Source organism: Hylaeus volcanicus, chromosome 2 (assembly GCF_026283585.1).
Source record: "Hylaeus volcanicus isolate JK05 chromosome 2, UHH_iyHylVolc1.0_haploid, whole genome shotgun sequence".
NCBI lineage: Eukaryota > Metazoa > Arthropoda > Insecta > Hymenoptera > Colletidae > Hylaeus > Hylaeus volcanicus.
In genome coordinates, this window is record NC_071977.1 from 28,465,324 (window position 1) to 28,482,494 (window position 17,171).

At 43.0% G+C, this 17,171-nt stretch overlaps 2 long non-coding RNA genes across 2 annotated transcripts in view; one reads left to right on the forward strand and one right to left on the reverse strand.

Moving 5' to 3' along the window:
• Positions 1-17,171, reverse strand: part of LOC128872114 (uncharacterized) — a 230,946-nt gene that overhangs the window by 34,157 nt on the left and 179,618 nt on the right. The gene's annotated exons all lie outside the window — the stretch shown is intronic.
• LOC128872116 (uncharacterized) overlaps positions 1-17,171 on the forward strand; it is a 272,991-nt gene that overhangs the window by 16,053 nt on the left and 239,767 nt on the right. Inside the window, exon 2 of the long non-coding RNA XR_008456102.1 lies at positions 6,688-6,791. This is a non-coding gene — a long non-coding RNA (uncharacterized LOC128872116). The remainder of the gene's footprint in view (positions 1-6,687; positions 6,792-17,171) is intronic.

The window sequence follows — 17,171 nt, forward strand, 5'->3', positions numbered from 1 at the left end:
GGTTTTGCATAATCTAATTTCGCCTCCTTACCGGTTTCGACCGTCCACCTTTATTATAATTAGTTTATTTCCGGCGGAGGAAGTTTACGGAATATCTCATCGATGGCCAGGAGAGCTCCTCGATTACAATAATTCGGTTCACCGTGATAGCCATTTTTAAATCCCGGGAAATACATCAAAGTGTGCGTGGTTTAAAATTCCTTTATTTAAACCTCTTTGTTTCCGGTCCGGTTCGATATTGACGTTACAGTTTTGCTCCTATACGTATACGTATTTTTGTGGGAAGAAAATCGTAAGCTAAGTAGTACGAAATACTTGCGTCGAGACTAACGGATTCTGTAAAAATACACATATAGTTTTACAGCGTAATAATTATTTTATCTTTAGTAAGATTCAAACTACGAACCTACAACATTTGATAAATTCAACCTTTGACTCCATTTATTTTTATTCGAGTTTAAGTAAGATAACAAGCAATCAGTTTGGTGTTATAAGACATTAGTGTCGAGACTATCGCATTCAAAAATGTACATACAGTTTTATAGAACCAACAATGTCTTAGGGGTACCGAGAAGTAACGTCGATTCTTTTGCGTTAAATTCAAACAAATACATTCTCAATAAATTACTATTTCTTTAATCAATTATATAATCGCCCTCGCTATCGACAGTCTTTTCCCATCTACTGCGCAAATTTACAACGAGCTCAATGAATGATAAATAACTATCGACATCACAAAAATACATGTTTCCGTAGCATCAACATTCCACCATAACAACCCAAGCCACACAGGCCGCAACGTTCGAATATAATTCGCTCGAACGACCCCTCCGCTTATTTTGATTTATGTTTTAATTAAGGTAACAAGCAAACGGGTACTTGTAATTTTTCGTGCCCGCCGCGTCTCGTTCGAGTACCTGTTCGAAAGTTTCGCGCCAGGGAACACGGCGGGGAAAGTTCCCAATTGAAAACGACAAACGGCAAGGGATGATGCGTCTCGAAGGGCGCGAACGTACCAGCGTATACTCGTACACGCTGCTCATTCTTTTCGTCGCCTATAAAGTCATGGCGTTCCGGCTGCGAGGCGGCCTGAAATATACGGTTCTTTTTATGGGGGTTTTTATCGCTGTGTAAACTATGCGATATCCTCCCATATCCGTTTCCGCTTTTACGGATGGGGCCCCGGGACCTTTTATCCCTCGTAGAATCGAGTTAGCTTTCCCGAGGAGATGAATTCTGATAAATCGCTCGATTCTTCTGATCTCGTTAAATAACGTTCCTCCTACCCCCTTCCCCCTTTCACTCCACCACAGTGCTTCATTATATCGCGAATGGTGATTCGAACATCATTTCTACCTGCATGGAATCAGCGACGAACCTGGACCGACACAGTCAGGGACAAACAGTATACGTTAACGTTTTAATTATCGTCGAGTATCCACGATGCCTCCCATGGCCTGTATCTACGTTTTTAATTCGATTAGGGTATTAAATCACGTTTAGTTGTATGTAGAAAAATGTATAAAAATATATACGGTATCACTTTTACGAACAAATACATTCTTAATATGTATAACGAAAAATTTATTTGGGAACATCAAACTCACCATTTAATTTGAACAATTTTCATAGATCGACATAAACGGTACGAATACTTACGGGATTGTTAATTAAAGGGTACGTTAATTTAAGAAAGATCGAATTTTTGATCCATTATGGCAGCTTCGTCATTCCTGTGAAAGTTTATATAGTTCTCTTTCAAGTATCCTCTCTACTGTAATCGTGCCCAATTACGTTCCACGCATTGTTTCGGTTGAGTAATATTTTTAAATTGTCGACGGTTAGCGTACACTCGCATCTTGCCACCAACGCCCGGGGCTTTAATATTCCTTGCACAAAAATACGTTTTTACTGCTAGCGCGGTATGAATTCCAGCCCTATTACGCCGCAGTATAAAGTTATTTCCAGCAATTACCGCCCCCATGAGGGTCCATTTGTTCAATAATAAAGTTGACATACTTCCCACTGCTCATTGTGATAAATTTTGTGTTCGTTTTAATCAGTTTTATTTCATTAAAAAATATACTTGGTGACTTCAATAGTTGCACTGTGAGTTTACACTTTGTTTTGGATTAAGACAAGTATTCGTATCTTTTAAAAAGAAAACAAATTTTAATTGAGGCTATGATAACTGCATGTACCCTCTTCAAAATTGCTTTACACTTACAAAGAAATATTAATGCCCCAAAAGATCGTATCTTCAAAGGGTCCCCACTGCAGGATTCTCTCTTTGTAAATTTTGAGCATCTTTCCTTAGAAAAAAAAAAATATACACGTTGAATCGAGTGACCTCCTCCTTTTCGAAGTCGGTTAAAAAGAGGCTGATCCCAGTCTCCGCACTCAGGCTAAATTTTCCCCCCCCGGCTGAAAATATCGCTCACCGGATTCCCGTCGACCGACTCTCCACCGACGTTAACCGTGTGTAATAGTCAATAATTGCTCGATTGACTTTATCGGAATCTCAATTACCGTGTGGACCGATGCAATCAGCCTCGACCGCGGTTACCGCGACTTTCGTTGGCCTGTGTCACCGTAGAACACCGTTAAATTGACCGTAGAAATAGATCCAGTCGAATATTCCCTCGCTCCGTGTCCCGTGGAAATGAAGTTCGCGTGACGGGGATGAAGTCGCCGCGCGGATATGCCCGGGACTCGGATACGAACGGGTGGTTAGGGGATGAGGGACCAGAGATGCCCCCCCCTCCGTAACTCCGACGCTTCTGCGGCTAACAGTTGCGTCGAACTTTGATAATCTATATCGCTTACAGTCCGTGTCTCGACACCCGGCCACCTCGACAGAAAAGTTCCGGATTCGGAGGCTGCCGTTTCTTCGAATTTCTTCGCCCTACCTCCACTGGTGTATCTCGCGGAGATCTGGACTGGGGGCTGCAGTCGCAATCTGACGCAAACTTGCTGTTTGGAGGCACCGTCGTTTCTTTGATAGGCGATAGAAAGGGTTTCGAGCGAGAAATTCTTGGTTACGAGGCGCCACGAGTGTGATCCTGTGATAAGAGTCAAGGGGATTTTCTACTATTGCATTTTAAAAAGTAAACTATATTTGGGAATTTTTTGAAGGAAAAGTGTAGAGTATATTCAAATAAAGTACGTATTTATATTGCGTTGATATAAATTACACGTTATAAAATATACGGGATGGTCCAGATTTAGTGTAACAACCGTAGTGTAAGAATCGTCCAACTGAGACGATTCTGAACCACTATTTCCTTTGCAAAAATGTCGAATTACTAATAATTCAAAAACGAAGTACCATCTGACAATTTTGTAAAGGAAATTGCGATTCAGAATAGTCTCAGCTACCCCCATTTTCGGTTCTTATACTAACTTTAGGACACACTGTATAGTCCGATAAGTATTCATGCCCTCTATGTTTCTCGAAGAAAGTTCAAATTAAAAGATACGAGAAATTAATTAAAAGAAAAAAATCAGTTTCTGCCCGTCAGGGCACGGCGATGAACAGGTCACGCTTCGTTCTATGCGAAGTGCGAGCGGGTGCGTACGATAAGGGCCACGTAATGAATGGAAACTCGATTTTAATTTAGCCCCGGTGGCAGTTCCGCCGACCCGTCGTTTTAACATATTTATGCAGGTCAGCGTCAGCTGCGAGCCCACCGGCACACCGGTGAAAAATACCGTCGATAAACTACCGTGGCTTAGCACGCTCGAAAATAATTGTAACCCGCGTTACAGACATTTCAATGTGCCTTCGTCCATCTTCCTAACGAGATTATTACCAGCGTTTACCGCGCTATTAATATCGCCCACTCTTATTCCCGCGTCGAGTTTACATATTTTCGTGTTCCACGCGACCGACTAATTTCCGAAATAATTCATTACAGAGGGGAGCGGAACCTCTACGCGATTTTGTGGGTCATCGAGTCCGAGATCTGTTTCGCGTTTGCGAGTTTCGCTGGCGGAGGCACGAGCCAAAGCTGCAGTTAATTTCGCGTGGGGGCAATCAGTGTCAAAACCGCGGGGACAAAGTAGAGGATCCTCTTCAGGTCTCGAGCACTGGCTTGGACAAATTTATCCTACCGCCATGAAATTGGCCGACGTCGTTCGCTTCTTTTATGCGAAACAGCAATTTCTCTTGAGAATCTTCGAATCGTTTTTTGAAACTCATGGGGAGCTGTTTGGCGTAATTAGAGCGCAGATGTTTATGCATCGATGGCAAGCAGAAATAATAGTGGTAGTTTTCGGTGAGGGCAGCAATATTGAGTACAGTTAATGTTACGTAGTATCTACACGGAAATACTGTCTGAGTAGATTTATGAAAAAGTTAAAAATAATGTATTCACCGAGATCGGTGCAAAAAACACTTTATGAACCATTTCAGGTTTTGACCCATACGGAGAGGGAGTTAGTTAAGGGTCAAGATGACCACCGTTGAAATCGTCAGGGTGAAGGGCTACCCATGATAAAAAAGTCAGCCCGAGGTTTCCCAATTTTCTTAAACTCAACCGAATTAATTCTTTTAGTTCCTCAATGAAAATTTCTGTCATCCATTTCTGGGTGACGTGGCGATCAACGCGTTAACCCGAAATTTTCTTGGCCAGGTGGACCTCCGTGCAATCGATTCTCGTATTTCGCCAACGTTTCTCGTTCAAACTGCAGCTTCCTCGAGCCTTTCTCCTCTCTCGATTTCAATATGGCACGGACCACGAACATCCTTCTCGATGCCGGCCACGAATACGCGATCCCCGATGATCAATTTCGTGGAACGTTTTTGACGTATACGTTTCACGATTCAATCGCGCGCGGAGGAAACTTGTAGCGCCGGTCCAATCTTATTTCTGTCCGCGGGACGCGTTTCCGTTGCTATCCGGAGGCGATGCTGGTCGCGTGTACGCTATCAGGGACGCGGATGGTAGGTCGGGAGAGAAATAGAGGGCCATTCCGGGAATCATACTGGATATCGTCGTCCAATCGTACGGTATCTCCATGTTCGTTTATCCTATTCCCTTTCTGTCCCGTCCCCGGTCCCGCGCCATCGGTTCTATCCGACATTCATCGAGCGCGTGTAATACCCTGGCCGCTATTCCGAACCGTTTCTCAAAGCGTGCACGTGTCCCGTGTTTCCAGCGGCGCGATTTTGTTAACCACTTGCGCTCCCAACTGCTTCGCGGACACGCGTGACCAGATCCGGGCTTCGAAGTTGAGACTGGATTACGCTGGTTCGTGCGACGCGTTCGGTAGAGCCATATGGGAATAGCCGACGCCGTCTTCGATCGACATCAATACGGACAAATTTGAAACATTCACACGTACTAGGCGGAGAAATGAATCCTGAGGCTATCGAGAATAAACTTATCATTTAACACGTTCATTGCCAGATAAATATTCTTGAAAATTTCAGCTAGAATCTGACATTATTTAGAATATTGGAATATACGTAATCGAACGTTTATCGTGGTATTTATTTTTGTAACTTGGAGGAAAAAGGATCCTGCTGTGGGAGATGGTTTTCGTTTAAAGAAGTCAGTTGACAAGTTGTTAACAGCTTATCGACTGGCTATTTCAAGCGAAAACCATCTTCCGCAGCAGGATCCTTTTTCCTCCAAGTTACAAAAATAAATACCACGATAAACGTTCGATTACGTAGACTCCAATAGTCTAGCGCGTAGCCTATGCTACTGCGGCTGACTAACGCGTCGCCATACTACTGCGGCCGCCGAGCGCGTAGCCTATGCTACTGTGGCTGTAGCGCGTTTAATTCGACACGTTGATCGCCACGTCGTCCATATATGGGCGACAGTGCTTTCCATTGAACTAAAAAAATTAATCCTGAAAGTCACATAAAAATCAAAGAAAATGAATTCTAACGAAATACTCGAATTTCGACGACGTTTCAAACACAAATACCTGAATAAATGTTTGATCATGTAGTTTCTAATAACTTATAAACAAAGTTTAATCACAGTAGAAATGTTCAAGAGTATCAATCTGGCAGTCAACGTGTTAAAAACTAATCTAGTATATATGATACCGGTGTTGGTCAAAACTAGCGTTAATGATGTCCCTCCTGTTCCATTTTCCATGGATTCCATTTTCCTAGGTCTCTATGGGCAATGGCGACCTGAGGGAACACCGCAACCTGTAGAAAACCGCGTTATAGACATTTTCCATGCGTACGAAGAGTTCTTCGTATCTCGTTTCATCGTTATGTACGCGACAGGTTTTACCATGAATAGAGACGTATGGGGGATGGAATTGATCGAACGAGCCAATAAATCTGTTCCCCGTGCGAACTGAAATTGTGTTTGGTGCTTTATACGCGCTTTACACTTGCTCGCGTTCTTTACGTTCGATCATCGGAATTTATAGTGGGCACACTTTCCGCTTATTCAGATTGGCATTTGTCGTTTTATTCGTTTTATTATCGGCCGTACACCGCTCTCAAAAGCACCGGGGATCGCTCGTTAACTTTTTAGCGATAAATAAATAATAACGTCCACGGTCTCTCCGTTAAATGGGTCGATTCTACGCATTTTTTGGGATTTGATCTACGCGTTTAATCTACGTGTTTGTATCGGGGGTGCGTAGAACTTTGAAAGCCGTAGTCGGTATTCGATTGTCAGAAGAGAATGTGAGAATCGATTTTATTTGCAGGACAAAGGCCTGGCGTTCGGCGGAGGTTTCCGTGGATCGAGGAACAAGCGCCGACAAACGTGTGGAGACCACTTCAGACCAGTTTCCGCATAGTAGTTACGCAGGTACGTTCGATTCGCAGTTACTTTTCTTCGTATCTTATGTTTACGCGTTCGTGCAGTTTATGTGTTTGATATTCAACCTGTTCGAACATACCGAATATTAAATATTAAATACCCGTTACAATTTTATTTCACTGCGAAAGCGAGACTACTATAAAGTGTATAATAGAATTTTTTATAATTTTTTAGTAGAATGTAGGTAAAAGGTATTAAAATTATAGGAGAAACGAAAGAATAGCAGAAAAATTGAAGAAGAAAGTTCTCACGTTGCGAAAGTTGCATGTTGTTGTCGAAAATAATCCCAGACAATTTCAGAAATTTAAGGAAGAAGATTTTTGCTCAACAAACATTATTCTATAATTAGTCGACATATATTTCTGCCAACTCTAGCGCGTCAATAAGAGATCTATCTAACGTTCATACTGCCTCGTTAAAAGAAAAGAAGCAATTTCCCCGGTGCCTTCGTATCTATAATTACGAAACTGAATCGCTTGCGAGTTCTCCGCCGCTTTGACTACCGGGTTGCGTTTCAGCTCGCTAACCTCAATTCGGATCTATACTCTGAAAATTGATTGGTAAACGTACAGCGGTCGCGGAAACATGTCGCCGTTTTCGCGATACCTCCCGTCAAACGAAGGGGGTTTCTAATGAAATCTTAATTTCGCGAAATTACGGACGCCGTTTCACGGTAACGAGGGAACAGAGAAGGGTTTCGCCGTTTATTGGGCCCTCTTTCCGCGCTCTTAACGGAGGAAACGCGGGCAGCGAGCATAGCTGCGTTCAATGGATTCTTTGCGCGTTTCTACGCGAGCCAATTAATTTGTAATTACCGTGCGATTCGTTAATTTTGTACGTTCCGAGAGAGGTATCCGTAAGGCCAGCGAGAATCAAGGCGGCGGGGATTCGAAAACAAAAGGTTACGTGCCAATTTTGGTGATTTAATTATAATTATGCTGGCTGCGTAGTAATAATAACAGCGGAGTGCGGAAGTACGTACGTCCGAGTAATGTGGAATGTTAACCTACGCTGTCGCTACTTTGAACTGGTATTTGATTGGACACGGTAGTGGCGTTTATTCTTTGCTCCAGGTAGTTTCATAGCTGAATGTAACCGAAGCAAACGGGGCTCGCGGGGCGATTAATTTGCGGGATAAATTATGCGACAAGAATATTTCTATACTTCGTTTGGGGGAAGAATGTCTCTTTTTATTATCCATCTGCACTCGAGGCCTTTTTTCTGGTATCTACCAGCAACTCGAGATGCTTTCTTAGCATTCTATTGCCACGAATGCTAAGATTATATTGACTTCGAAAATGAGATCTCTAATTTGAGATTTGAGAATCAAGTCACCTTTGCCTCAACGACAATCATTTTATTGGCACTTCGAGTTCCAAAGAAATTAAACCTAAAGAAAATCTAGCGGTGACTGAGGGAAACTGAAACATTTTTCCGGATAATCAATATTTTCGGAGATATTCGACTGGAACGCTTTATAATTTCCACCCTGTATGTGTGTAGGCTTATACATGTACATATTTATATATAAATATCATATATTTACACAACCATACTTATACAAATCATACACTTGGAAACATTAAACCTACCATTTAATTTAAACAAATTTTCTCAATGGACACAGATTCTACAAATGTTTATGGGACCGATTGTAGGTTGACATTATCAATGTATCGCCATTTTATAGGCGATAAATAATCCTAGATGACGTCTACGCGATGCACGATTTTCTAAAACACGAATATCTACGAACCGCCCGTTCGCAATCCCAACACCATCGTTTCTCTAAATGGCGACAACTCTACAAAAAACTCTATCGCGTTCATTTTTGAAATTCTCGACACCACGCAAGTTCGAGTGGAGTCGAAAGGTAATTCCTCGCACCGCTCGGTTACGTTTTAATCCAATATACCGTTATTCCTCGGGCATCGATAGAATTCATTTTGAACATCCATCGTCCGAGTCCAGTTTGAAAAAGATCGACATCCCCGATATCGAGTCTCGTATATCACCGGTACGTTTCGGGTGAATCGGGTTTCGCGTAATTTTGGCCGGTTCCGTAATAAAATTACATTCGGAAAAAGGAAGGAGAACGGCCCCAACGAGCAGTTGCCATTATTCCCCAGGGGGGGGGGGGCGGGAGGGGGTTATTAATTTCGGGCGTTTAATTAAATCTCGGCCGATATTCGAAATTTCTTGTAAAGGATCGGCGACGCGAGCGACGCGTGCTCGATTCCAGAAAGCCCCGGCAATATTTAATTTTAATGGCCGCACCTAGCGCCGGGCCGACTGATATACGAGCGTGTCATTCGACGGAACGCGTGTGCGCGCTGCGACGTTATACACGCTCGCCTTCGGTAGAGTTTATTTGGCGTCGCGCCAGTATTTGGCCCCGTAGCTGGCCCTATTCACGATTGGTCGGACGACGCTGCCATTTTCGAACAATCGCTCACGATCCACCCTCGTCTCTGTCCTTATTTTATACCTGCGTCCACGTACCATTCCACCCCCGCTGCTGCATGGCACAGTCGGGACCGTGCGCGCGTATAATTCCGTTCTTTCGGGACGTACCCCCGCGTATTATTCGCTTATTTTGTTGTCCGTACACGTCGAACGCTCCCTCCAACACCGGACCATTCCTGGCATGTGTGTTTCTCTTCGTCGGCCAGGCACGAAGCGCGGAATTGGAAGGACAGCGCGCAACCTGGCTCGGAGCGTGCACAACCCAGAGGAATACGGGGGAAAATAAGGGAAATCCTTTTGTGCCTTTTGCTCCTTACACGTTAGGGCATATACGTGTTCCACGACCGGGGAACCGGTGTCCGGGGTCTCTCGTATATTGCCCGACTTAGAATCGCGTGTCTTTAGAGGACAGTCTTATTGCCGTGGCGGACGTCAGGGGCACGGTCTAGAGGCGCTTCCGTGTCTCGTGATTTTTGCGTCCCGGGGAGTATTGCCGAGTTCGTTGCATCTTTCGAGTTCCTTGGGTTTGATTAAAACCGTCGCGTGCAGAGGGAGGTGTCTTTAAACAGGGAGTGAAGGAAATCCATGGTGAAAAGGTTGGATGAATTTTTAATAAAGTTTAGTTGAAGGTATATCCATTGTTATGTATTAACGCTACATAGTATACTATCTTAAATTTATAGAAATAGAAATGCAAATAAAGATATCGGATCGTGCATAAGAATCTGCGCAAAAGCAAAACTGTATAAAATATCACCGATATTGTTGCCCTTTCATTTAAGTTTCATAACGAACCGGAGATGTCTATGCATTTATAGAAAATAGAAATATTACATTGTGTATATAAGAATCTGTTTAAATGCAGAACTGTATAAAATATCACCGATATTGTTGCAATCTCATTTAAGTTTAATAACGAGCTGGAGATGTTTATGGATTTATAACAAACAGAAATGTTAGAATTGCGCATAAGAATCTGTTTAAATGCAAACCTGTATAAAATATCACCAATGATATCGTGCTTTCATTTAAGTTGTATTTCTTCTTCCGTACTTATAAAAATATGAATTTCCTCAAACATCCCCCGTCCACCGATAAATACATTCACCAGCAATAAATGGCTTCCAACGAAGAAACTAAAAGAGAGAACGTAGGGATATCCGTCGAGAGGATGTAAGGCGATGGAGTGAGGGCAATTGTAAGTTTCCTCGTTTCCGCAAGAAAAATGTTATTCGTCGGATAAGTATTTTATCGTTCCCTGAAAAATTTCTAGGACCGTCCACCGCCGAGATTCGATTGTCTCTCTTCACCCCGATGGGGGGAGGAGGAGCGTTGGCGCGTGAGGGCTGCAGGGCGAAAAAGAGGCAATTTAAGAGGAGGAGCGAAAGAGGGACACGGATGAAATACGATGGTCGAACACGAGCTGTAAGAGCACTTTCTTCGCGGACCTATGAAAACATAGTTTCCTCCGCGATCCGACACGTGGCGTACCAGATAACCATTAATATCGCCTCAACCTGTACGTTTACTTTAATATCTCGGCCGAGGTGAAGCTCGACACGGTTAATGTTATTTCTATTGAAACACCAGCTCTCGCGTTGCGCAAAACGGAACGTGGAAATGCTTCATACCTTTACGGTTACTGGAAATGTTTGCTATTACCACCACTGGGAGGGGGTGCCCCGTTGACGCTTTCACTCTCTGTCCTTTTTTACATTCGACGACTTGAGCAATTTGTAAACACAGTTCTTGTAAACACAGAATAGAAATCTCGACGACTTCGAGCAATTTCAGACTGCCGAGAATTGACTGTATCATCAATCGCAGTGTACCCTAAGCGTGTATCCCAAGCTTGTATCCTAATTCCTCGTTTATCGGCGAAAGAGTCCTAGAAATCCGATAACAATCCACCGTCTCCAACGGCGTCATTTAATGCCAGCCAATCCCCTGGAATCTCGTCGCTAGTCAAACGAATTTTCATAAAGTAGAAATCATCGGTTAGCTCAATCTGGTACGTCGTCCCGGTGTATACCGTGGCCACGCAGGCGGAGGGAGATCCGATAAACCTCCTGCAATAGCACGAAGGCAGCGACAACAAGCTGATATCTACGGATTACGGACACACCGTATATATCTTATCCATGCTTCCCTACGCCCTCACGTACACTGTCGCTCAAAAGTATCCGGACACTTGCGAAATACATATTAGCATTCCATGAAAGTTATTCAAGTACCTAAAGCAACGACAAAAATCGATTTTTATTTCTCTCTCACGAAGCATCTAAAGTTTTCAATTAAAAATTACGTACGCACAACTGAACAATCTATATAAATAAAATTGAAGCGTCAGTGATTTCGAAATAATTCTTTCAAGCTCTTATATAGATAATAGCACCTTGTTAAAACCCAAAACACCCTTTTGCAAAATTTTTGTTTGTCTGTTTAAAGGATCTAATCTCCAGAACTACCGAACCGATTTTAACAATTTTTTCAGCAATAGAAAGCCGAGTAACGTAGGCTACGTTTTATTTTGATAAAAATATGTTTTCAATTTGAAAGCCAAAAATTGTTAAACGAAGTGAGAAGGAAAGCGAGGCTTGGCTGCTTTATCGGCGTTCTAAATGCCTTTCGTATAAAGTTAAACAATGTTTTATAGAAGAGAAGCAAGCGTCCGGATACTTTTGAGCGGTAGTGTATGTATGTATTCGCGTTCCGAGGGAACGTGTACGACGTCGACGTGTATACGACGGTGGCCAGACCCAGGTTCCAGTTCACGTACACATTCGCGATTCTCTTTCGTATCCTCTGTATCTTCGGCCAAAGGGAGGGTGCGTTCGAGGAGTTATGAGACGACGGCCATCTTTAGGTATCCTTCCTCTTCCTCTGCCCGTTTCCTTCCTTCTTTCGTTACGGTCGTCCGAGGAAGCCTCGGGGGCTCCCAGCAGAAAACGAGGTCGTATCACGGAGTCCTCGAGCCATAACATTCTCTATCGTTGAGAGCCATACATCATCATCGTGTTCAACGAGAACCGGGCGCCTAAGTACCTCGAATCGACCTTCGTGCCTCGGTCCTTTTATGCTGGATTCATCCTAGCTTTATCGCGCTCCCTAACGCTCCCTCGTCCTACGATCGAGCGCACCTTCGGCTATCCTCCGTCGTTGCGCTCACCTCGGCGAAAAGAGTCTCCGCGGTGCCGTACCTTCTCGTTCCACGATTTTTCGGGGACGGATGCAACGACCCGTTGCTCTCTAGGACCCACGCGATCGTCCTATTTCCACGCTATTGGTTATCCGCTAGCGTAGCCTCCGGAGAATCGCAGTTCAGGGCTTCGTTAACTCGCTGGGACTTTTGGAATCAGTTGACGATCGGTTTGCTTTGGAGTTTTTGGTAAACGTAGGAAGCATCTCTAAGAATAGCGAAATATTATATTAATAATCACAGTTTTGTAATTTAAATTAAAATGGAATTGGAGGAACTTTCTGAAAGTTTGACATGTTATAAAAATATTATAAACCATTTAAAGAAAAAGAATAATTATCCCATAAATATTCATGCTCTATGTCTGTCGAAGAAATTTATTTAAATTAAATGGCAGGCTTGATGTTTCCAGGTGCATGTTTGTATAAATATGTCGATGTATATACATATAAATAAAATAAATATGTACAAACTTATTCATACATATATGACAAGGACGACAATACAATGACAAATTCATTTGGGAATAACAAGACTATTATTTAATTTAGTCAAACTTCCTAGATAGACGTAGAAGGTGCGAATATTTATGAGATTAAAATTCATGAAGATTTGAAATTGAACGTAGAGTCGTCGCAATCATTTCTCGAGACGCTTTCACAAATTTTCCAAATACAGCGACCATCTCAAAACAGCTACTTTAACAAAATGCAAGATTTTGAAGTTTAGTTTGCGTTCACCCCGATGAGCTTACTAGTAAACAAATTTACAACCTACTCTCTCCTAAGTCTAACCTCCTCCCTAAGTCTACCCTTCTAAGTCTATCCGTTCTAAGTCTAACCCTTCTAAGTTCCGGTCAGTTACGAATCGTTAGAAAGCGCGGGACCACGTAAGGGATCGGTAAGTGGAAACGGCTCGGTCGTCGGTTACTTGTCCGTCGGATAAACGGGAACCCGCGGGGAATCGCGTTTGATAGATGAGGTCGCTGGATTAGAGGGAGCGTTCATCGTCGTTGCGGTACACGCGGCCCGATTGGCGCACGCTAATTAGGCGGGACCAGCGTAACTCGATTACCGTAATCGCGTAGCGGGGGCTGGTAATTGAACGGATAATTAGATTAATTTAAAATTTCGCTAATTCGTGCTGTTCAATTAGTAGATTGTGCCGGGGTTCGAGGTCACCCGTCGAAGAAATTGTTCGCGGTTTCCACGTGTATCGTGCATGTGGCGAGAGGACCTCTTCTTGGTTCTTTTTCGTCGCGGTACTTATCTATTAAAATGTCTTCTCGCGGCGGGTAACGACCGCCCCTCGACGACGTGGTACACGTAGCCCAATCGTCGTGCACGATAAGAAATTGGCACTGGGAGGACCGGGAGGAGTGGGGAAAATTGAATTTTGTCGCTGCGTTTCGAGGAAAGTGCGGCGTAAGGAGGACGTGCCACTCTTGCCGGTAATTGACGCTGATTAAAATTCCGAGGAGGTGAGCCGCCCTTCCTTTCTTGGTAACGTACGTGTTACAACGGAGGAGCCGATTCCGGGCCACTCCGACGCTCTTTCTCGAGGACGATTACGTCGCCGAGACCTCTGTGTTTGGACGAACAAAGTGTTTCGACTGTTTAGGCGTTTTTGTTTCGAGCGCGGAGGATTTGCGGGGCTCTTTATTCTCCTTTAATCGGAATCCAGGAACTTTAAAGAGTCCAACAGGATAACTATAGGCAATCGGCACCCACCCCAATTTTCATTGCTATTATGTACGATGCTTTTGACCTGAAACATCATCGCACAAACTGAATACTAATCAACCGTTTCAGACCTGGCATCCTAAATCGAGGACAGATAATTAACAAATTACAGACACTATCGTTTACGATCCTTTTTTTTTCACTTTTTCCATACTAATTTCAGTCCAAACCCTAAAAATTAAATGACACCAGTACGCGAATAAAAATAATTAAAGTCTGAAAGGGTTAATCGGCTAATAATTTTCCGTTACGAGAACCACCACGTACACGCCAGCGATGAACCTAACACTAATATTCTGGTCGAATTTCGACTCTACTTCAACGATAGGGATAACGAAAAGCTGGACAAATTTTAAACCAAGTTCCTCGAGTTGGTGTCCCTAAAAATGCCCGGAATCCAACCCCGTTAAGCATCGGTTTCCCAGGGAAGCCAAGAATCCCGGCACTTTTATTCCCAGGGATCGACGTGATTAAACGCACTCGTCTAGGTCTAAAAGCAAAACGCTCCTCTCGGTGAAACGCTCCCCTCGGGACGAGCCGCGTCGGTAAAGCCCCGTGCTTCGCGGAGTTCTTTATATTCGCGCGTCCTAGTAATCGTAATAAACAGTAAATCCTGCCGGGAGATAGGGGCACAGATACGAAAATCCTCCGACACGCCGGATAAAGGACCGTATATTTTTTCGAGCGTCATATTTTATGTACGACGTACTTTCGAACGCCGGGGTAATCTGTTTGGCGAAACGAAGAAGAGACACGAGTGGCGCGGAAGGAGACCCCGGGGTGAGGGGGAGGGGGGGGGTGAGGAGCGGCGATACTTTCGCGAAAATAAGGCGAAGGTAAGACCGGTAAAAGAGCGACTATGCATTATATCCGTCGACGGGGATGGCGCACCGACGGTTTCGCGTCGTGGTTTCTTGCGCGCACACACGTATCGTAAATATATCCTGGCGTGCAACGAACAATGGTGTGTGTGTGTGTGAACACGTGCGGATAAGTTTACGTGCCGGCAGCTGACACAGATACACCGGATGCATTATGCATCCACGGATTTTATGTGGCATAATGCACTTGTCATCTATGCATATAGCTGGCAACCCTCGGAATAAGTTTTCGGGAGCCGAAACTGGGATAAGAAAGTCGACCTGACTACGGCTCGGACGAGGGCTCGGGGTAATTGCTTAATCGATAAGGTATATGGTCCCGTTTTTCGGTTGAATGGTATTAATCATCTTTCCGGTTAGGTTGGATCTTATTACGATACTTGCGGATGTTTCCATGAGAATATTAATACGTAAGGAATTTCATATGTTCGCTTATTCTTCGGCTTTTACATTCGTTAATGCACGTGTCTATAACCAAATATTATTCAGTTTCCTTATAATTGGTTAATCGATACGGTATTGTGACCTCATTCTTCGGTTGAATGGTATTAATCGTGTTTCCGGTTAGGTTGGATCTTATTACGATACTTGCGGATGTCTCCATGAGAATATTAATACGTAAGGAATTTCATATGTTCGCTTATTCTTCGGCTCTTATATTCGTTAATGCATGTGTCTGTAACCAAAAATTATTCAGTTTACTTATAATTGGTTAATCGATACGGTATTGTGACCTCATTCTTCGGTTGAATGGTATTAATCATGTTTCCGGTTAGGTTGGATCTTATTACGATACTTGCGGATGTTTCCATGAGAATATTAATACGTATGGAATTTCATACGTTATCTTATTCTTCAGTTCTTATATTCGTTCATTCGTGTGTCTCAGAATTAGTGTAAGAACCGGAAATAGGGGGTAGTTGAGGTGATTCTGAACAACAATTTGATAAACAATCTGATACCTCTCCTAATACGTTTATTTACCGAATACATGATCAATTATATGATACGTTCACTTATTCTTCAACTTAACAATCATTAATTTATATGTGTAACCAAGAAATAATTAATTTTTCCAATGAAAACATCTAGCATCTTTGCTAATATATCCACTTATTTAATATCTGATAAATTATATGATACATTCACTTGTTCTTCGGCAATTAAGTTGGTGGATGAGAAGAAGATTAGGAAGACAGACTGATACAGAGAAGAATAGTAAACGAGGAATATATTAAACGTGATCCATTCGTTAACAAATTGTATCAGAAAGTGATGAACAAAATAGTCGGTGGCTTATTCTTGAATAATCGAGAGTTTAATATTACTACCGTCTTAATAACATTTTCTTTCGTGCTCGAAGAAATTAATTACGAAATTCATTAAATCGAGAGTGAAATTAGTATCCAATCGTTTCATTGTTCACAGCATCGTAGGTCCCGTTACGAAAGGCAACTATACACGGTGTCGAGTAAATGCTCGAAAAACGCGATACCATTGACTCGTGGCTCGCAATTGATCCGCTCGCGCGCGAAGTATTGTCGCGGCGTATAGTAACAGGGACGCGGAATCGCGTCGGACTAATTAACATCGACGGAAATTACGGCACGGCCGAACCGTATTTCGATTCGGGCGAATCGCGTTAAACGCGAATTAACGAATCATCGTGTTCTCGAATTATTGAAACGCGACTGTTAATAAGGTTTGCAATATTGAAAGCTTAGCAAGCGCGCAATTAACAGACTTCATTAGTGCCGGTGCGCTTTAGTTCCGCGGAGGTCATATGTTTATTGCTAACTGGTAGGCCCTTTACATCGCTAATTAAAACGCTGCCGCGAGGTATACTCTGACTTCACCGCATTTAACCAGGTACAATATTAGTCGCCAAATACATCATACGTTGGCACTATGTTCGTTACTTTTTGGAATTCCAGATGAAGGAGTCCGGGAGAACGTACTAATTGCAAAGATGGATGCCAACTTTGGCTTCGACCTTTAAATTTAAATTCTATTAACGCATCGACTGCTGGACAAATATTACTAAAAATTTCAGCTAGGATTAAATATTATTAAGGTTATT